The sequence below is a fragment of the Ictalurus punctatus genome, chromosome 12, assembly GCF_001660625.3.
Source record: "Ictalurus punctatus breed USDA103 chromosome 12, Coco_2.0, whole genome shotgun sequence".
Lineage (NCBI taxonomy): Eukaryota > Metazoa > Chordata > Actinopteri > Siluriformes > Ictaluridae > Ictalurus > Ictalurus punctatus.
In genome coordinates, this window is record NC_030427.2 from 11,995,748 (window position 1) to 12,016,986 (window position 21,239).

Below are 21,239 nucleotides of genomic sequence, written 5' to 3' on the forward strand. Positions count from 1 at the left end.
CCGTGTAAACATCTTGGCCAGAGCATTCGGCTTCCAGTGGATTTTCAGAACCCATTGTTTTTAAAAGCGCTCAACCTAAAAAGTGTTTTGTATATGCCTATTGACAAAATATTTCTGTGTTATGGCATGTGTGTATGGAACCTTGTGTAAACTCGTGAAATACCGTTATATTGTCAGCGAGGTCTAAATCTCATGACTGCATCGCTCACTAGGTTCTCAAAGTGTTGAAATTGCAGTTTAAACAAAGTCTTACAAAACGCTGAAATGTCTCCATGTTTAGACCTAGAGGAGTGAAACATCAGCTTTGAGCCTCTGACCCCAGAACATTCCAGAAACAAAGTGCTCTTCTCATTTAGACACTGCAAGACCTAAGAAGTTATATATGACAAAAATGCAGTGTAGGAAAATTATTGATTTTTTTTATTTTTATTTATTTTTTATTTTTTTTACAGAGCCTCTGAGACATGTCTATGAATTAATATATTGAAGCCAGGAAAATAAATGTGGAGTCATAAATATGTCTACCCATTGTCAACTCAATGTCACCTCAGCAGCTCTGTATATTTTAGATTTTTTCTGTCCATATCAGTAGTAAGTCAGAGGTAGATACATATAATCAATGCCAGGAACCCAGAAATGCTCTGAAGAGTATGGAAACAAAAGTATGGAATCCATCACTGCCTCAAACTTCCGTTATGAAACATTAGGAATGACATCATGTCCGGACTGGACCTAAGCCCTGAGCAAAAGCACAGGACACGTGTGCTTTGACTAAGCCTGCTTGTGATCACGTCTCTAGGCTTTCTGTGCACTTTGACCATCATTCCTGTCCTAGAGGCTGAGGCAGAGGGGTCATGTGCCGTGAGGGTTCTGGAATAAAGGGACACTTCCAGGGTCACATGGTAACCTAGTTTCTCCTGGCTGCATGTCCCTAATAATTTTTTCTCCTAATCATAGCAAAAAATAATAATAGATGAATGAAAAACATAGATTAGGATCATGATGATATAGCAAGATAATAAACCAGTATATAATAAAGAAATCAGCAATAGTTAAACTGTTAATATGCTGTTCTGGTAAAGATGTTAATGTCACAAAAAGTTGTCCAAATACTCCACATTTATTTGTTTCAACCAGGCTAACTCTCTGTATCAAAAGTTCCAGATGAAAAGCAGATAATTAGCATTAGCTTGTTGTATTATATTCATCCTGTCACAATCCCATAGCAGAGAGCATTCTGTAGCTAACTTGCTACCACATCATGATATGTATTAGCTAGAACATATAAGCTCACTTCATCCAACGCCACATCCCACCCAAAATTTTAGTCTGTTTAACTAGCTAGTTATCACAGCTAACTTGGCTGATTAACATAGGTGGATGTCTTAGCTAGTAGCTTGTATCTAGTAAGGAAATTCTATTTTGTTCTTTAATATTACTCTCAAGATGAGTTTTCATTTATTTCTTTAACATCTATTCGATAATTATTGCCAATTGGATGATGTTGTTTACATTGTTTTAATGCTAGCTTAGTACTGATGATGAGAAAATGATGATAGTGTTGATAATACAAATACAGTTTTACTTCAGGAATATTCTAGCATACTCTTTAACACAATAATAAATAACAATACATTTCATGATGAAATTATTGATCCTATGCTACACAGTTTGCATATAGGAAGTACCGATACATAATGTTCCACTTCTACTGTCAGTATGTCCAAATAGTTCTATTGCGATAAATTGGGCCAAGTGAAGGTCACAGAACTACACAGAGGCTGAGCTGAAATGGAGTAGTGTGTTCTGTTTGGCTGCTTTTCGTCAGCACTCTGATGAAGAATCCTATCACGCCTGTTTCAGCTCCCATTTACGCTGTGAGTTTGTGAGACACCAGTGGCCTTCAGCGATGAGACAACATTTCCTCCACTTACAATCCCATCCTCATGCTTCTCGCTCTCTGAACAGGGACAAACACGCTCTTGTACACACACTTTACACACTACAAATTTTCATCCTCTACACACACTACCCATCTACTTCCTGTAGCTTCGGGGCGAATGGTGCTGGCTGAGTGAAGACGAGCTGAAGAGAAATTCCAGCTAAATGTTTTTTTTTATTATTATTATTATTTCTACAGTGTTCTCAAGCTGGAGATTTCTCTGTGTCTGTTAAGATTACAGTTGGCATCTCTGTAATGAGTCTCAGAATCTCAGGATATGGTCATGACATAGTTTTCAAGACACATTAACTGACATCATGTGTAACTTTAAAGGTTCCTAAGCAATAAAAGAAGGTTTGATTTTTATTATTGTGTACTCTTTTTTTATGTTGAGATCTATAACCTAGGGTGGCTTAAACGGTGGCTTAGTGGTTAGCACGTTTGCCTCACACCACCAGGGTCGGGGTTCGATTCCTGTGGCTCTGTGTGTGCGGAGTTTGCATGTTCTCCCCGTTCTCCAGGTCCAAAGACATGCATGGTAGGCTGATTGGCATGTCTAAAGTGTCTGTGGTGTATGAATGGGTGTGTGAATGTGCATGTGATTGTGCCCTGTGATGGACTGGCACCCTATCCAGGGTATACCCTGCCTTGTGCCTGATGCTCCCTGGGATGGGCTCCAGGCTCCCCTGCGACCCTGAAAAGGAGTAAGCGGTTGAAGATGGATGGATCTATAAACTATGTAAATTAGCAGTTTTTAAAAATCTAAATCATTTAAAAGAACATTACCCTTCATTTCATGTCATTAGTGTTGGCTATTTTAAAAACTCATATTTTGATTTCTAGAATTGTGGATAAATGGTTCCAGGGTCATAGTTAAGAAGAATGAATGGCCATTTTATCTAGCACTAGTAGAATTTCCCTCCACTGTCTGTAAGTTGTTAATTTACTTATTAGTTCCATTTTTGTGTCTTTGGCATTACACCTTTCAATCTTCCTGTAAAATATTCTTTACCTGAAGAAAAACAAAATAAATAAATTAAAGAATAATTTATTGATGCTGGTGATGCCATCTTGGAAAATACAGCTTAAATGTACATTTGTCACTGGTGTTGCCATCATTTTTGCTTTACTTTTGACATTTAGTAACTCCAGTGACTGAAAATAATGACACCACATTAAAAATCAAGCATTTTTGCTATTTATTCAAAAATAATTTCATTGAAGTCTATTTCCAAATAGAATATGAAAACATAAATAAAATGTTGAACATTTTTCTGGTCAGCTTTTAAGAAGGACCCATTTAATGCTGGTCTTTTTGAGTGAATGGTAATTCCAGACCATAGCCTAATTTTCTTCTGAATAAACAAGGTGGAGAAGGAGGGCAAGTGAAGATACACTCATAACCCACTGAATCACCACAAATGATTGCTACTTTACTGTTCCGTATTTTGACTGAAATCTTAAAGCAATGAGGATTAGAGAGATTACAACATAATCTTGAGTAATCCAAAGTCCCATAGACAGGGAAATGCTTGTAATAACCGCATAAAACCACCCGGTGCAATGACAAAACTGTCAGTCAAGGCCTGGATTAAGCCCTCACTTGGGAGTTCTTCAAAACGCCTGGACTGTCCTGAATGGCTAGTTTGTACAGTTTTACAGTAAAAATGCTGTCCATCCTAACCTGTAACAAAGTCCTTGTATGTAATTGGTTCTCACTCTTAACTTATTTATTTATTGTATGAACATTTCAGCAGGTTGCACCATGAGTCAAAAAAAAAAAAAAATCCTCACATTTCTTTGCATTCACACTATTTCATTAGCTGATTTCATCCCCAAAGCTGGTCCATTTTTATGTTCATGAATATCCTTAATGACCCCAAAAAATGCAGATTGCTCTTACATGGTGAGGATTATGGGAAATAATTGATCTTTTGAACCAAACAACCCACATGCAAGTCCTTGGCGTGATGAGACATGTAGACAGATCCACATCTTGTGAAGATGCTCCTAATTACTCCTTTTCACTCAGTGTGGTAGGACACATTGATGGGTTTTAAAGCATATTTTTGGAAATAAATGCTGCATGGTGCACAAAGTGGTGAAATCAAGCAGAACTATACAGGCAGATGTGTGTTTTCTGTAATAAATATTACAGTGAGCTTTATATTTTATTAGAGATTATTTTAATGGCGCTTGTACCAGATAAGAGGGAAAGATTAGTTTATTGCTACATTCATAAATGTTATTTATGTATGCCTCCATAAATAAAGGTAAAACTTGCATGCAAATGAAATATAAATATATGAAAATTAAAAAAAAAAAAAAAAAAAAAAAATTTGTAAATTATTTTCTAAAAATAAATTATTTATTTCTTCTTCTTGTAATTATTTACTGGTTAATAGTAGTAGTAATGGGTTACTAATAATATTATAATATAATTTCTAAAATTTTATTTCTGTTTTTTGTTTCTTTTGTTTTGTCCAGTGTTACACATAAAAATAAAAATAATATATGCATGAATGAATAAACAAACAAACCGACAAATAAATGAACAAATAAATAAATAAACATAAAAATTGAGAAATTAAAAATAAAATACCAATTTTACTTTTATGTATTTTATTTTAAAAAAGGCAGTCTACCAAAAATAGAAATACTGGACTTTTTTTTTATTCTGCAGTGCTACAAACCTTTGTAGTATAAATGACATGATATTGCTAATCTTAGTAAAGCATATTTTACATCAAAAAATATCTTATTCTGTCACATATAGAACTAGAAAATCTGAAAATGTGAAAGCAGAAGGTTAATTTATATAGTCGCTTTTTCTTTTAGCAAAAAGTACAAAAACTATCAGTATCAGTATGCACAGCCTGATCACTGCCATCTGCTGCTACTTCTGAGTATAACACACACACACACACACACACACACACACACACACACACACACACACACACACACACACACACACACACACAGAGGAAATACATTACTCATGTATATGAACCTATATACTTTAACTAATTTCAGTACTAGTATATAAGTTTTTACCCCTGTTTAGTGCTCCCATGTCTGTCAAAGTCCATCTGGATTTTGTCCCTTGAGGGTACAAGTGTGATCAGGATGTTATAAATGCCACCACATTCTGCACTTCTGAGTAGCATAAAGACAGGAAAACTCTGTCAAACAATTACAGTAAAGATAATTCCCAAGTTTGTGAGAAAAAAAAGGATGGAAAGGTTTACTTTAGGATGTGGGAGTCACAATTCAGCATAAAGTATGAGATGAAAAAATAGTGAATTTATGGAAACCAAAGGGGGCAATGGACAGTCCTATGCCTCTGTCTCTAAACAATTTGAGCAAAGGATGTCTCACATAACACATACAGGAGAATACAGTGAGTCAGTAAAAGTGTCAGCACTCCTTTCCTCTTCTTCCTCTTCTTGGGCCAAATCACTTCCTCCTCTACCTCTGCATGAGATGTTGGCTGACCCTGCTGGCACCACACCACCGTGGGAATGCAAAGAGCCATAAAACCTGCAGATTAAAACTGTTTGGTGGAAGTCCTCATTGTCCTGCCCTACGGACGTGCCTTCTGTCCAATGCTAAGCTGATGAAAACATATCAAATGAAAATTAGGAAAAAAGACCATCGGGATTGAGGAAAAAGGACCTTTCCAGTAATGGTCTCACAATGTTATCAGTGGAACTAACATTTTACTATCCCTGAATTTGCTACATCACTCTCCTCTCCTCTCCACCAATAGCTGGTGTGTGGTGGGCGTTCTGGCACACAATGGCTGCCGTTGCATCATCCAGGTGGGTGCTACACACTGGTGGTGGTTGCCCCATACAATGTAAAGCACTTTGAGTGCCTAGAAAAGCGCTATATAAATCTAAGGAATTATTATTATTATTATTATTATTATTATTATTATTATTATTATTAAATATTCTACAGCTCATTCATGGTGCTTGTAAAACTGTCATAAAAGTTCTAGATTTAACATTTCTGGTACATATAAGCTACATATAAAATTTCTAGTACATATAAGATACAAATAACATCAATTTTCCACAATTATGTATTTCATTCTGGTTTCTGTTAGCACCCTAAAGCAAAATAAGTGCTGGCTAAAGTAGTAAGTTACCTATTCATTGTATCAGACCATTATCAGTTTATTTGTTAATGGAGGCTCTTCAGATCATAAAATAATGCAATATGGTGACCCACAAGGTTTTGTGTTAGGTATCCATATCCATTTAATCCAGGTAATTTGGAAACATAAACCAATCCGATATCCATTTAATCCAGGTAATTTGGAAACATAATTTTGGCATATTTTGGTGATGCACAATTAGTTTAGGTAAATTTGGTATCCCCACTCAGATGAATAAAAACATCCATCTATCTTCTACCGCTTACTCCTTTTCAGGGTCACGGGGAACCTGGAACCTATCCCTGGGAGCATCGGGCACAAGGCGGGGTACGCCTTGTGTAGAGGGGTACACCCTGGACAGGGTCTAAAATGGATTGTGCCAGTCCATCACAGCACAATCACATACACGCCAATCAGCCTACCATGCATGTCTTTAGACTGGAAACCGGCATACCTGGAGGAAACCCCTGCAGCACGGGGAGAACATGCAACCTCCGCACACATGGCCCCAGCGGGACTCGAACCCCAGACGTGTGAGGCAAACGTGATAACCACTAAGCCACCGTGTGCCTAAATAGAAACATCTTTCGCCATAGAGCATGTGTAAGGCATAACCTCTTATCAAGTAAAGACAGTCAGAGTACATTATGCTAGATTAATTCAAGCTACATTGACTGCCTATTAAGTTTCACATTGACCATAAAAGATGTTCTGGGATTGAGGGTTCGATTCCTGTCTCCAAACTGTTTTTGCGAGGTTTGCATGTTTTCCCCATGCTTTGGGGGTTTCCTCCAAGTACTCCGGTTTCCTCGCCCAGTCTAAAGACATGCATTGTAGGCTGATTGGCATTTCCAAAATGTCAGTAGTGTGTGAAAGGGTGTATGAGTGTGTGTACAATTGTGTCCTGCAATGGGTTATGGGTTGGCACCCCATCCAGGGCATCCCCCGCCTTGTGCCCTCAGTCCATTGAGATAGGCTCCAGGCTCCCCATGACCTAGCGTAGGATAAGCAGTACAGAGAATGGATGGATGAATATCTTGCTGATTATCAGAATTATATCCCATCTTCTGAGACAAACGTATTGATAGTGGGAGATTTTTTCTTCTTCTTGAAAATTCCTAAACCCAGGAATAGAGTTTTAGACAACATTGGGGCAGTTCAGTATATGCCTTTAAATCCAGATTGCAGCATACCTGTTTAGCTTGACCTATTCTTGGTCCTTTTATTTGGATAAATATACTGGCTCATTTAAATAGGGTTGCTCATTTAAAGTTAATTCATTAAATACAGAACTTTTGGTAACTTTTTTATGTAAAGTATTTTACCTATTTACTATAAATACACCTCAGTGTACTTTACATATTCACCACATACTTTACCACTGGGGTGGTGTTAGATCAATAGTTAAGACATTGGAGTTCTGATCTGAAGGCCATAAGCTCAAATCCCAGCACCAACAATTTGGCACTGTTAGCAACTGCTCAGTTGTATAAAAAGGATAATTGTAAGTCGCTCTGGATAAGGGTGTTATAAGAAAGTTTTATTATTATGTTAAATTCTTTTAAATGTAGTGTTTTTCAGAAAACTGTTGCCATTGCCGGAATATGAATATGAATAAAGCTCTGCATCATTTGCTGTAGGTTAATGCAGTTTGGAAAAAGTGGTACAGGTTTCTATATAATTTGTGGACATTTTTCTCAATTGTAGATGTAGATCTTGCAAAGCATGCAAATTTGTGTTTGGCTTACTCACTTGGACTTGGTTCTAAATTTGTCTAGCGCTTTTAATTGCTACTTTACAGAGCACCTTCTGTTAGTTAATACAGTATATGTTCATACATTTAATATGGGACAACGTCTGGAATGATCACACTGACAGAAACACAGTACATATATGGAAAAGGTTACATTTGTAAAAGCATATACTGTTCCTCATACTGTATGTGGAATTCCACCATGGAAATCTGTCGCAGTAGTTTGTATAAACTGCTTGAAATTGTGTAAATGGTGATGCAGTGGAAATGGATTGTGTATAACAATATCACAAACATGCAATCTATAAAGCAGGCTAATGTATCATTCTGTGTGACTTTTAATGCTTTTTTTTACCATCATCCCGATGGCACTGTAAAACAATTGATACACTTAAAATGTATAAAGCTTGACTCCATCTCAGACACAAACCACCTTCAGTGCCTCTTCTCATGAACAGAAACCTCTGTAATCAATTTTATGCTTTGTAAATACACACAGCACAGTGCAGTATATCTAAATGGGAAGGTCTCTCCTCCAGCTTAAACAAGCTGTCTGAAACTTGGCCTGCATGATAGCCTGAATGATCCTCTTCTCTCTGCCCGAGGACATCTTAGATTTCTCACACGGCCAAACGCCACTCAGCATCTGCGCTGGTCGCCGGAATGTAAGCAAACAGAGCCGAGAGGCGAGAGCTAAACAAACCTCGCTCTCTGTGGCACCCATTTCCTGGCTCTGAAACACCCGCTCTATTGTTTCAGGTTCACGTTCCACGAGCGAAGCATCCTCACCGGATAGCGCTGTCACTGCGCACAGGGGCCATGACCCCTACAGGCCTCGGTTTTATTGTCTGAGCTCACCGTGCTCACCTCGGAGCTAGGCATATGCGTAGGGTGTTGCTTTTGAAGAGGTCTTTCTCTGGGATTTTGCAGTGGAATGATGCGTTAATGTACACTCCTCAAGATCAGTTTGGAAAGGCAAAGCTTGCAAAAAAAGAGGAGCAGGAAATAGCGGGAACAGAGGGAGAGAAATATTGAATGTACTTCAATACATAGGGTGCACCTCAAGAGTGTTAATACATTGGCAAGAATCATTTTATTATTATAAGTTATGTATGAAAAAGTGATACAGATGCTGTATTACAATACATGAACACAACACATGATCTATAGCAGGCCATATTAATTAATTTAATGATGTCAATGCTAGGGTTTGGTTTTTCACAGGTGAGTGGAGTTTATGGCATTAAAAAAATATTGTAATAGTACAGGATTTCTGAAATGCATTATTTGTTTATAACAATTATTATTGCTTTAAACAAACAAATAAAAAAAAAAAGTTGAAGAAAATACAGATAACTCCAAATTTTCCACTGGGGTTTTCCTATAAGAAATTTAACTTAACAATTGTAATTTTATTTTAGGGTTAGTGTAAATAATGTGTCTCTGAATAAGTTGCATCACTTTATTTGATTTATTTTTTTATTTTGTGATAAAAAATAATTCCGTACGTCTTGGTGTCTGATATAATTTTGGACCGTAATGCAGCACAGGAAGTCAAACAAATATTTCTTTCCTTGACAGCATATAGGTGGCTGAGATTGTTAACCCTCATAAACATACTGAAGTTTAAATGTAAATAGTTTAAAATAATATATTAGTCCATGATGCTGTGTTTGCCGACATTGTGAGCAGTGCCTGTTTTCTGTGTATGAACAAAACCAATTGAAAGGAGAGTTTAAACTAACACTAACTGCTAATGAGGGATCTTTGGCCCAGTTTCGAGCTCTCTCTCTCTCTCATACACACGCATAACACGCATTTGCCATCACCATGAGACCTTGTGTCATACCCTTCATAGCATTTTGTCAGAAGTAGCCATCTCTCATTAGCTTTGCAGCTCTAACAGTGTAAAGCAACAGAGAGGAGGCGAAGAGCCGTGATCTGACACCCCTCGCCGGTCTTCTATATACAGGGTCGTTAGTAATAACGAAGCAATTCGGTCTTTGATGGTTAGTGATTGCCTATGCTCGTTCTCTCTAAAGCCAGGTCCTCGCCACACCAGAGGTTTCTCATCGGCCGTAAGCCTGTCATGGCTGCCGCTCTGCTTGGGCAGCCTGTCAGCACTTCAGCAGTAGATAAAGACAGAGCTGCAAGGAACCACAGGCCCAGGAGTATTTGGCCAAGCAAGTGGGGAGAAGTGTTTGCAGGGGAGTTTTTTCTGTGTGTTTTCCAACTGACAGTCTTAGTTTAGCAGAAAACAGCCCGAGCATTGCGGAATAGAGAGAGAGATAGATAGAGAGAGAGAGAGAGTGAGAGAGACAGAGAGAGAAAGAGTGAATTAGGTCCTCCATGACATGAAGAATGGAAGCCTTGACAAACACAATTGGATGCTACTTCCCCTGGGCTTACACACAAACTCACACCATCACAGAGAGAGAGAGAGAGAGATAAGGAGAGAGAAACATTGAGACCTCACCGGCCGCTTGTGGCTTCTCAGCCGAGAGCAGACAGAAATACAAGAAGCTCAGTCAGGAAAGCGATGCACCAGAGAATGGAGAGAAGAAGGGATTCACCCTTCTAGTCGTTCTCTCTTTGACACCCAGCACCACTAATAAACAGCCTGGGACCTTTTACACAAGTTCACTGACCCCGAAAAACACAGCCTTTAGCAGAGTCGCATGGAGGGAGCAGTTTAGATGTCTCTTACCATCAAGCAAATTCTCTACAGAAAACATCACGAGTCATTTGTGCCAAGTTTTTTGGTATGGCATTTACAATTCTGGAGTTTTGAGCTTGTTTAAATGACTTGTGAGTTTTGAGGAACTTTAGTACTTATGTACATGTTTTAAGCAAGTTTAGCAAGTAATCTTTATTGCAGATGATGTATTTTGTGTCCATGTTATTTGTTTTTATTAGTACTTGCCTAGTGGACAAGTTTAACATTCAGAAGAAAACAACAACTCCTTATTGAATTTTGAAAAAGTTTCCAATTGCTATGTAGCTATTTAAAATGTAACATGTATCACTGCAATGTGACGCACCTCATTGCAATAACTATTACATGAATTACTTGTTTTAAATCCAACCACCTACATACACACCTGAAGCACAATTTTCCTGATAGTAGAACTTTTTACTAGGTGGATTAATTAGCATACGGAGATGACATGATCTTTTCAGAATATAGATCACACATGTAATAAACATATTGGGCCTCATTTTTAAATGTATTCGTAAAGTTGTGTGTAAATGTTTAAGCCAACATAACTAAAAACTTAACTAAAAGTTTATACCGGATTTACAAAAGTTTTGAAAACACTAATTTTCTTCGTAGTCTTCATACTATTTATTCCAAGCATCTTGGCAACTGTTGGCCAGACATCTCTCGCACACCAACGTGCCCTCTCTAATGATATATTGGAAAAGCAGTGCGTGTCATAAAAGTATGTATGTGTCATAGGAAGCCTGATATGGGAACCCGGCACACTAGGGAGTCAACAGTGCTTCAAAACTTAAGACAGACCTGATCGGTCACTTATCAGTCATTTAGTGCTGACTCTAATAAACCTTTGCACATCATTAAGAGATACTGTGGCATACAGAACAAACTAAGTTTTAGAAATTTGTGTGTTATGGAAATGCATAAACTATTCAAACTTTGGCAGTGTAATCCACATATAAAAAAGTGAATTAACCCATGCAAAGATACCATTTGAAGCAGATGAGCTTCATCTAAGGTTTACATTTGTTGGTCTTCTTATGCGTAAATTATTATTATTATTATTATTATTATTATTATTATTATTATTATTTTGAAATTACATGATTTTCAAATTTCAAACTGTCCTTAACTATGGAAAGAGCCCTTGAGAAACCCTTTTATCTGTCAAAAAAAGTGTGCTGTCCAAAAAAAACCTTACTTATACCTTATTATCACTCAGAACATGTTTGACCAGAACTACAGGCCCCCTCCAAAACTATTGGAATGGCAAGGCCAATTCATTTGTTTTTGCTGTAGACTGACAACATTTGGATTTGACTAAATTGTTGATTTCTTTTTTTGTGATACTTTTCCAGGCTTTTACCATAGCCTCTTTCAGTTGTTTGTTTCAGGGGGTTTCTCCCTTTTCTGCTCAACTGGGTTAAGGTCTGATGATTGACTAGGCCGATCTAAAACCTTCTACTTTTTCCCCGTGATAAAGTCCTTTGTTGAGCTGGCAGTGTGTTTTGGATCATTGTCTTGCTGCATGATAAAGTTCCTCCCTATAAATTTGTATGCATTTCTCTGTAAATTGGCAGACAACATATTCCTGTAAACTTCTGAATTCATTCTGCTGCTACATCATCAATAAACACTAGTGAGTCTGTTGTAGAAGCAATCATGCAAACCTAAGCCTTGACACTACCTTCACGATGTTTCACAGAGGAGCTTTATTATCAGGAACAGATCCTTTCTTTGTCCACACTTTGGCCTTTCCAGCTCTTCGGTGTAACGTCACGGGTTCCCTCTCAGGGGTAGTCATCTTTGTACTGAGCCCTCGCCTGTAACCTGTTTGTAGAGGTTAAACGTGGTTCCAGAATTTTTGGTGCTCATCTCAGTTTTACTTTGAAAATTCCAATCTGGCTTTCTGATTCTTACTGCTGATGAGTGGTTTTCATCTTATGGTTTGGCCTCTATATTTCTACTCTGGAAGTCTTCTTCAAATGGTGGATTGTGATACCTTCACCCCTGCCCTGTGGAGGTTGCTGGTGATACTGACCGTTGGATTTGGGTTTTTCTTCACAGCTCTCATAATGTGTCTGTCATCATCTGTTGTTTTCCATGGCTGACTCACCAGTGGTTTCTTTCTTTTTCAGGACATTCCAAATTGTTGTATTAGCTATGCCCATTGTTTGTGCAATGTGTCTGATTCTCGCTATTTTCTCAGCTTCAAAATGGCTTGCTTTTCTCCCATAGGCAGCTCTCTGATTTTCATGTTGGCTTATCCTTATTAACAAAAATACAGTCCTCACAGATGAAACTGAAGGCTAAAACCAAGAGTACATCAACAATCAATCTAACAGGGCTGGGAATGTGAGGATTTTTTTACTACATATTTACCAGTTTGAATAAAATGAAGAACTCCCAGAACCAGGTCATACATGCCTTTAAAATTAGTTTCACTGTAATTATTGAATGGGTATTTACTTAGTAGTTACTGATCATACCACAACAACCATATGTCTCAAATTTTGTGTGATTATACTGTGCATTTATAATATCTCTGTGGTCAAACTACCAGAGACCAATATAAATAAAAAAACAAAGAAAAAAATTATAACTTGATGATGTCTGTAATGATGAATTCTGCTTGAATAGCTTTTTGTCAGCATGCTTGTGTGGTCGGATACACTTAAAGAAATGGCACCATGGGTCTCCCAGTATGAATGGTTTACTGTACACCTTAAATCTGAGCACCGTGTGAACCATAACAGTAATGCAGCTAATGTGGCATATGAATCTCACAAATGTGATTTCTCTAAATACCTGGATACTGTTTCACCAGCAGGTGCTTCAAACTGCATTTTTTTCAGTCAGCATATGGCCACCTGTCTTCCTTTCCATTCCTCTGTGTCTTGTGTACTGTATAATGTTTGAGTGTTCTTAAAGAATGGTTATGCAGAGCTTTTTATGTGTAACATTATGTACAGTAACGTGTCTGTGTGTATTCACATGCTGCTTTAATGGGGCAGCAGAGTATTCAGAGGTGTTAACATTGATAAGTCCTTGGAGTCAAAGAAGGAAACAACAAAGAATTTCACCACAGAAACCTAGCATACTATATATCAGGTTCTTCAAGCATCATTAGAACTACAAATAATACAAAATAATTTACTTATCGTTTAATCAAGAAAATGCTGTACAAAATAATTACATATTTTTTCAGTATAAAAACCAACAAAAATTCAACAATAGTTAACATTTTCGGAAATTCCTCTGTAATATCATTCTAATTAGCAATAGGAACACACATAAAAGTTCATAAATGTGGGTCATCTAAAAACTGATATTTTGGTATATATATATATATATATATATATATATATATATATATATATATATATATATATATATATATATATATATATATATATAATATTTTTTAAGGAATATGAGTTCAAAAATACAGTGTGGTTTAATGCGTTTCCATTCTAGTTGGTCTGATTTGTTAAACACTTTGATGTATATTTTAATGATACATAAATGAACATATATATCAAAATGTAACAAAAATAGTGAAATAAACATTGTACTTTTGTGATATTTTAATGGTACAAATTAAAAGACGACATGGTATAGATGCAGTTTATCTACAAATCTGATGATTGATGTGACCAAAAATAGCTGTTTATACCTGTAGCCTTAATTTTTTTGCTCATTTTCATGAATACTTTTAGAGGGCACTGTATATACTGTACCTATTATTATGTTTCTATCAAAGTTGCATTTAGGACACAAAGATGCAAGGAAAAATAAATCCTTCCTCAGATGTGCATATCTATGCCACATTAAATGCAATGGCATATATCCATCCCCCAGGCTTTAAAAGTCAGTGACCAATGCAGCAGCCCCAATCCTACACACTCTTCCCTAATGCAGCCCGCTCACTTAATCCTCCTGCTTTAGACCACCGATCCGAGCCACCACAGAACGACAGAGCAAAGTGGAAGGACAGGGGAAAAAAGAATGAAACAATGAGGTGACTGACACCTTCAGCCACCGTGACCCCAAAGTTTCCACTTCCACAGCTCTGATGCTGCTGTGGCCACAGCTTTGCAGCAGAACAAGCAGAGCAAGTGGAGTAGGCACAGTGCTGTTTTTATTCTAAACTCCTTATCTATTTTTTTATGTGTAATGGTAGTACTGTGTTTTTTCCCCTTTTTTATGATTACACATAGAGATAGCCAAAAACTAGCTTGTTAATAAACATGGCTAGCTTTTAGTCAAAATGCTGCTGCTGGTTAGGTAAAATAAGGGTAACTGCAGGCTAATTTATGCACTGTCCTGTGCTAAGCTACTGTTGCTAATCAGGGCAGGTTTATTATTCTCTATTTCTTGATGTATAAGTGTCAAATATGTGTTGCCAATGCTTAAAAAAACAGAAAATAGATACTTTTTTAAAATTAATAAAAGGTTATTTTTTCCTGAGAGAGAGAGAGAGAGAGAGAGAGAGAGAGAGAGAGAGAGAGAGAGAGAGAGAGAGAGAGAGAGAGAGAGAGAATGCATTTGTTCCACAAGGAGCCATTCTACAACAGTTTTAAGATTAATACAAGATGCAGGAAACATACAAACCTTGAATATGTGGCCCTATGTGGCCCAGTGTGTGTGTGTGTGTGTGTGTGTAAGGTGAAGTGTGTACTTGCTCTCATGCTTCAGGTTTTAAGCTGTCTAATGCACTTACCCGTGAAATCTCACCCACCTCAGATGTGTGTGTGAGAGCGAGCAGGAGCAGGGGAGTTAGACAGTTCAGTGGAGGTAACATCCTCCCCGGTTCTCCTCGCCTTCATAATGGCCTTTGATTAAATCAGGGGAAGGATAGCATAGTGCTGCTGACAAAACGCTCTGGAACCTTGTCAAGAGGAGGTCAAACATGCAGACAAATAAGGCCGAAATTACTCCCCGAGAGCCCTGGATCTCTCTTCCTCGCAACACTACCTAAAGCACTAAAAGGTATTTATCCGATTCGCCCTACGGGCTGCTTGGCCTGCGTTTACCCACAGTCCTCGCTGCTCGGCAGGCTCTAATTGTGCTGCGCGTCTCCAGAGCTAACTTGGTGGAGTGCAGGTGCAGCATCCAAGAAAAATAATTGAACAAACAATTAGGGTGAGCGTTCCCGAGCCTCTCGGCTCTGCTATCGACCGTTTAGCTCCTCACGGCGTTGAAAAACGCCTGATGGCACGGCCTGAGCGGTGTGTATTCTGGCACTTTCTTTATGAATCCCGTAAGCCTCTTTCGGAAGGAATTCACGTGACCTCAGGCAGGCTCGTCTCCTGTCTATGCTGGAAAAATAACCTTTTTTTTTCACGGTGGCATCAGACTTAGCGGCCTTGATAATATGACATTATTTCCTTTCACCGGCCAACTTTCCTTCCATCCTGGATTAAAATGGTGACCCTTTGACCTCTAAGTATGTTGAAAGAAAGAACCTCAGCTTAAAAATGTTTCAGATTCCTGTCAATTCTCAAATCTTTTATTTTTTTCCCCCACCCAAGCCAACCAAAGTTCACTTTCCCATGCCTGTGCTGTAAATATATACACTGATCAAGAACAATTTAAGAATTATACCAGAAGCGTATATGTATATGGTATCGCAGATCAAAATTCATAATTGTATCACTGCTATAATTGTAAAGAATGAGACTCCACATGGAATTTACTTTCCAGAGCCTTTTCAAGGGCGCACGGCTCTGCTGCGAAAGTATCAGAGCCAAGAATTACAGCTAACGATTTCAACCAAGGCCTCAATTACTCTCAACCGCCTCCAGCCACGCTGACGTGCCCTAATACTCACTTCTGTCGAGTTTCCTTTCCTTCCTTGCTTCTCTCTTCTTTTGTCTCTCTTTTTCTTCTTCTCCGTCTTCATCACACAGACATTGGCAGTGATTATGTAATAACAGATGGGGGACGAAATCAACACGTTTGTGTGTGTGTGCGCACGTGTGTGTGTGTGTGTGTGTGTGTGTGTGTGTGTGTGTGTGTGTGTTTGGGAGAGTTGGAGCCCAGCAGACGGGCTGCACCTGTCAGAAGAGTGACGGTAGCGCTAATTAGCACACCAGAAACTCTGATTCAAAGACATGGTCTATATACTACAGCAACAACACCAGTGTGAATAATAATAATAATAATAATAATAATCATCATCATCATCATCATCATCATCATCATCATCATCATTTTACATTTTATTGATACCACAATGCATTTGAATTCTTGATTCTGATTGGTCCGAAGGTGTTGATTATTTTTCTACAGCAGCAACTTTGACAGTAGTTCCAGCTACAAGGCATATCATAGGTTTATATTAATGTGATGTTTCTACTATAACATCTCATTTACAGGGTGTATGGTGTCATTTAATTTACACTTTTTTTTAATTATGGCAAAGATACAACTTACCATAAAGTTATAAGGACATAATCAGCGACTCCAATACGTTGGAGTTATTTTTTACTCCTCTTTTATTCCTCATATACCACAACAGTTTGTCAACAGTTGGATTTTTTACTTAATAATGAATTATAATCCTGTTTTTATCCATTTATAGTTACACTTAATGTTGTTGCACGTCCACAAAACAAGCTCCTGAACACTCATTCCCTTAACGTCCTCTTTTTTTTTGTCCTTCTTGAAGTTAATAGGACAAAAAAACACAGCTTGTCTTGTTTGAGAGAAATCACACAGTCCTGTCTTGACGACTGTTACAATGTCTTCACACTGGAGACCCCTTCCATAAATGTTAAATAAATATCACCAAGCTTCACCATATCAATGTTTTTATCAATGTTTATTTTTATTATTAGTCTCTGTGTAAGCTATATTATACTATATTATTCTAAAGTAATTTCTATACACTATATTTGAACGAGTGCTTTAATATAAACCTGTGATTTGAATTTGAATTACAGCCAAAACTACTATCTGAGCTGCTTTTATAGAAAACTACTCAACACTTTCTGACCAATCAGATTTGAGAACTGGACAGAATTCAGTCTACATATATCTTATACATTTATACAAAAGCTCCACTTGCTTCTTGCCAGCCATGATTTTTCACCCTCTGTAGTCCTGCTGTCACTCCCCGAGCTCATCTCACACTCGAGGCCATTAGAGAAGAGACGGGGGTGAGAGAATGGATGGGAGACCGACACCTCAGAGTTAAAGGTTTTTAAACCCACCACAGTCCACTGAACAGGCTTCCACACACACACACACACACACACACACACACACACACACACACACACACACACACATAGTTTCTGACAGGTTGAAAAAAAAAAAGCTCCGTATGGTATTGTGGATTCGTGAATAGGTTTGACTTACAGATTGCAGATGTTTTCCCCCTCATGTGGATCTGACCTTCACCTCGCTGTTGTAAATCTGATTCCTGAGATGTTTTTTTTTTTTCCTCTCTCTCTCACTCTTTTTTTCTGTCTCTCAACACATCTATGCAGAAAGTAGGGTGTAAAGGAACAGATTACAAATAGGCTTCTGTTCATCCCTTGTCATCTACTGTTGTCTTCCTATGTAGTGGACAATATTTACTTGTCATTCTATAATCTAACATTTGCTCTCTATATTTTTGTGTTTTTAGTCTGTTATTTCTATAGTTTTGCATCTTAAATCAGTTCCATAAATAGATTTTAGACTAAAGAAACACTGTATTAGAACAATTTGCAGAACAAGATGGCAATGCCGTATATGAGTATACATATTAATGGTATACTGCATTTAATAAATAGGCAAAAAAAATTAAGGAATAAAACACTTTGTGAAATGATGTTATAGGAAAATAATCAATGACATATCAAAGGGGAGTCACTGTTCCACCTTGAAGTTTAATATTTTTCAATAACAGCATATCTCAAAGTGGTTTATTCCTCTTATACCACGACCAACAATTTCACTATTTTATTTATTAAATTATGACATCATAATTTTTATCCCCTTCTTGTTGATGTGGAATGACTGCAAAACAAGTTTGTTCCTTTTATGAGTTATATTATCACAGCTATAAACAGTTGTTCTTACCAGCCTCTTTTTACCTCCCTCTTGAAGATAATAAGACAAAAAAAACAAACAAAAAAGCACAGTTTGTCATGTTGCAGGGTAATCTTCATCCTGAAGACTTCCTCAAATGTTACATAACAATTCATCATATCAACAATCATCCCTGTACTGCATGAATTATTACAGTTACATAAAAAATATGGATTTTTTATTAGTTCAATATATATCTATATCTATATCTATCTCTATCTCTCTCTCTCTCTCTCTCTCTCTCTCTCTCTCTATATATATATATATATATATATATATATATATATATATATATATATATATATATATATTAACTAGGGGGGTAGTTGGTTGTTGTGTAATTGTGCAATGGTGGACAGTGTCATATAGTCAAAAATTACAATTCTAGCTACTGAATTTTCCAGACTATAAGTTGGGGTTTGTTAGGGATGTTTTATTTTTTGTTTGTTTGTTTTTTGGGTTTTTTTTAGCCACCTAGTAAGAATGCAAAAGTTAGGCTATATCGTCTAGTAAAGAATTACAGTTGTAAAAAGTATGTGGATGGATTTACTCACTCAAAATAATACAGAAAATCCTTCCTCAGGTGGAAAATAAGGTGCAATTGCAAAATGTCTGAAATTACAACATACTACAGTTCCATTATTGCATGTTGTTGCCATATGGCAACAATTAGTATACTCAGAATATATAAAAAATTGTTTGAATGGCAAAAAGTAAATGCTAACTTATCTCAGATAGTGTTAATATATTTCCTTTGAGTCGTTTTGCCTTAATATTGAAAAATACATTTTGAAAGCCCTCTGATGATGACCTTCACCATGCCATGTGATTGCAGAAGAGGAAATGCAAACAGTACTTCCTGGTCATGTGACATGACACTTTTTTTGTTATGTCAAAGTTAAAGCCCCCTTTTTCCAGTTACATCGGAATATAGTAGTTTTGTAATATTGCCTATCAAAAAATTGGAGATGAATTAATTGTTGCTATATGGCAATGTCATGTAATAAAGGGTTATATTTTTCTTTTAGTGACCTCCTTTTAAGTCTATGATAGTATAAAAATTATAATGTCCTAGAATAATTGCAAAAATGAGAGAAACAACTAGCACTTTCCGAGCATAAATAAATAACGAATAAAGAATCAAAATATAAGAGAATGTAAATGTTATGATACAATGCATGACACATTGCAAACTATATGACCTGTTGGCTGAATAAAAAAAAGTACAATACAGAAGGGAAATTTGTTCAGGCAGTAAAACACTATAAACACAGCATTCGAGAGTTTAAACTCAGAGCTGAAATGAGATCTGACCAACAGCTGTGACAGGTTTGAATCACTTCCTTTAAATCCACAATGATGGAGTCTTTTTTTTTTTTTGGTCATGGGAAAACCAATATCATTTATTAATCACTCACTAGCATATGTTGGCAGTCTGGTAAGGACAAAAAAGATTTGGACTTCTAAAGCTCCTGGGGGCTTGCAAAAAAGGAATTGTATAAGAAATATACATGACCTTACTGACACTGTAGCCCAGACAAAAAAATTGGAGCATTTGACACACTCACTTATCTGACAAAAAAAAAATATATATATATATATATATATATATATATATATATATATATATATATATATATATATATATATATATATATATATATATATATCATATTAAAGCATGGTGTGGAAATGCTTCACATTTTTAACACATGCTAAAGCGCCTTCGTTGTTTTAAATTATTTGGGAAACACCTGCTGGGAGTGGATTCATAGTTCGACTTTTAACAAACATCTATGACATTACTTTGCTAGACATGGCCAGCCCTGAGAGAGAGAGAGAGAGAGAGAGAGAGAGAGAGAGAGAGAGAGAGAGAGAGAGAGAGAGAGAGAGAGAGAGAGAGAGAGAGAGAGAGAGAGAGAGAGAGAGAGAGAGAGAGAGAGATGGGTACGCTAGTGAGCTGAAGGAGCCTCGGGCTAGAAAGTAATGAGCGCTTTTCCACCGAGGGTTCGGACCCAGTATTTGAAAATTGTTTCGTGTCTTAATAAATCTTAAAAGTGTAATTTACTTGTGAAAGAGGAATAACAAAGGCACCGGAGCTGCGTTTGATAAAAACCACTTGTTAGGGCTGATGTGTCGATGGGGCCTCAGATGCCTTCTTCTTCTCCATTTTCTTTTTTGTTCTTTCCTCAGGTGGCAGCGAGGGTACTGTCAGATCTTCCCAGATGCTTTATTCACAGTGTCGGGATTTGTCGAGCGGAAATTAGAGAGGCTTCCAGTCGTGTTAGGGATTCAACCGGCTGGAAACGTGTGCATGGGGAACAAAGTCGACTCGCACCATGATCCCATGTCAATAAACTCGCCATTACAATTAGAAATATCCCATTATCCCAGAGGTTCGTCTCATTACATTCTTAGTACATGCTTATTATTTAATAAGATTAAGCGTAATAATTTTTAAGCACACAATTAGCAGAGAACATCTGATTTTATACCACAGTGCTTTTGAATTTTTTATTCTGATTGGTCAGAAGGTGTTGATTAATTTTCTGTAACAGTAGTTCCAGTAAGATGCTCC

General features: G+C 37.2%; 1 long non-coding RNA gene across 2 annotated transcripts; it reads right to left on the bottom strand.

The window, feature by feature from the left end:
* Positions 1 to 16,785: 16,785 nt before the first annotated feature.
* Positions 16,786 to 19,478, bottom strand: LOC128634097 (uncharacterized). Of its 2 annotated transcripts, XR_008397291.1 has the most exons (4): positions 19,216 to 19,478; positions 18,653 to 18,672; positions 17,945 to 18,067; positions 16,786 to 17,814 (listed from the first exon to the last, which is right to left on the bottom strand). It is a non-coding gene; the product is annotated as an uncharacterized LOC128634097 (long non-coding RNA). The 2 variants fall into 2 exon arrangements; XR_008397290.1 differs by lacking the exon at positions 18,653 to 18,672.
* Positions 19,479 to 21,239: the final 1,761 nt, after the last annotated feature.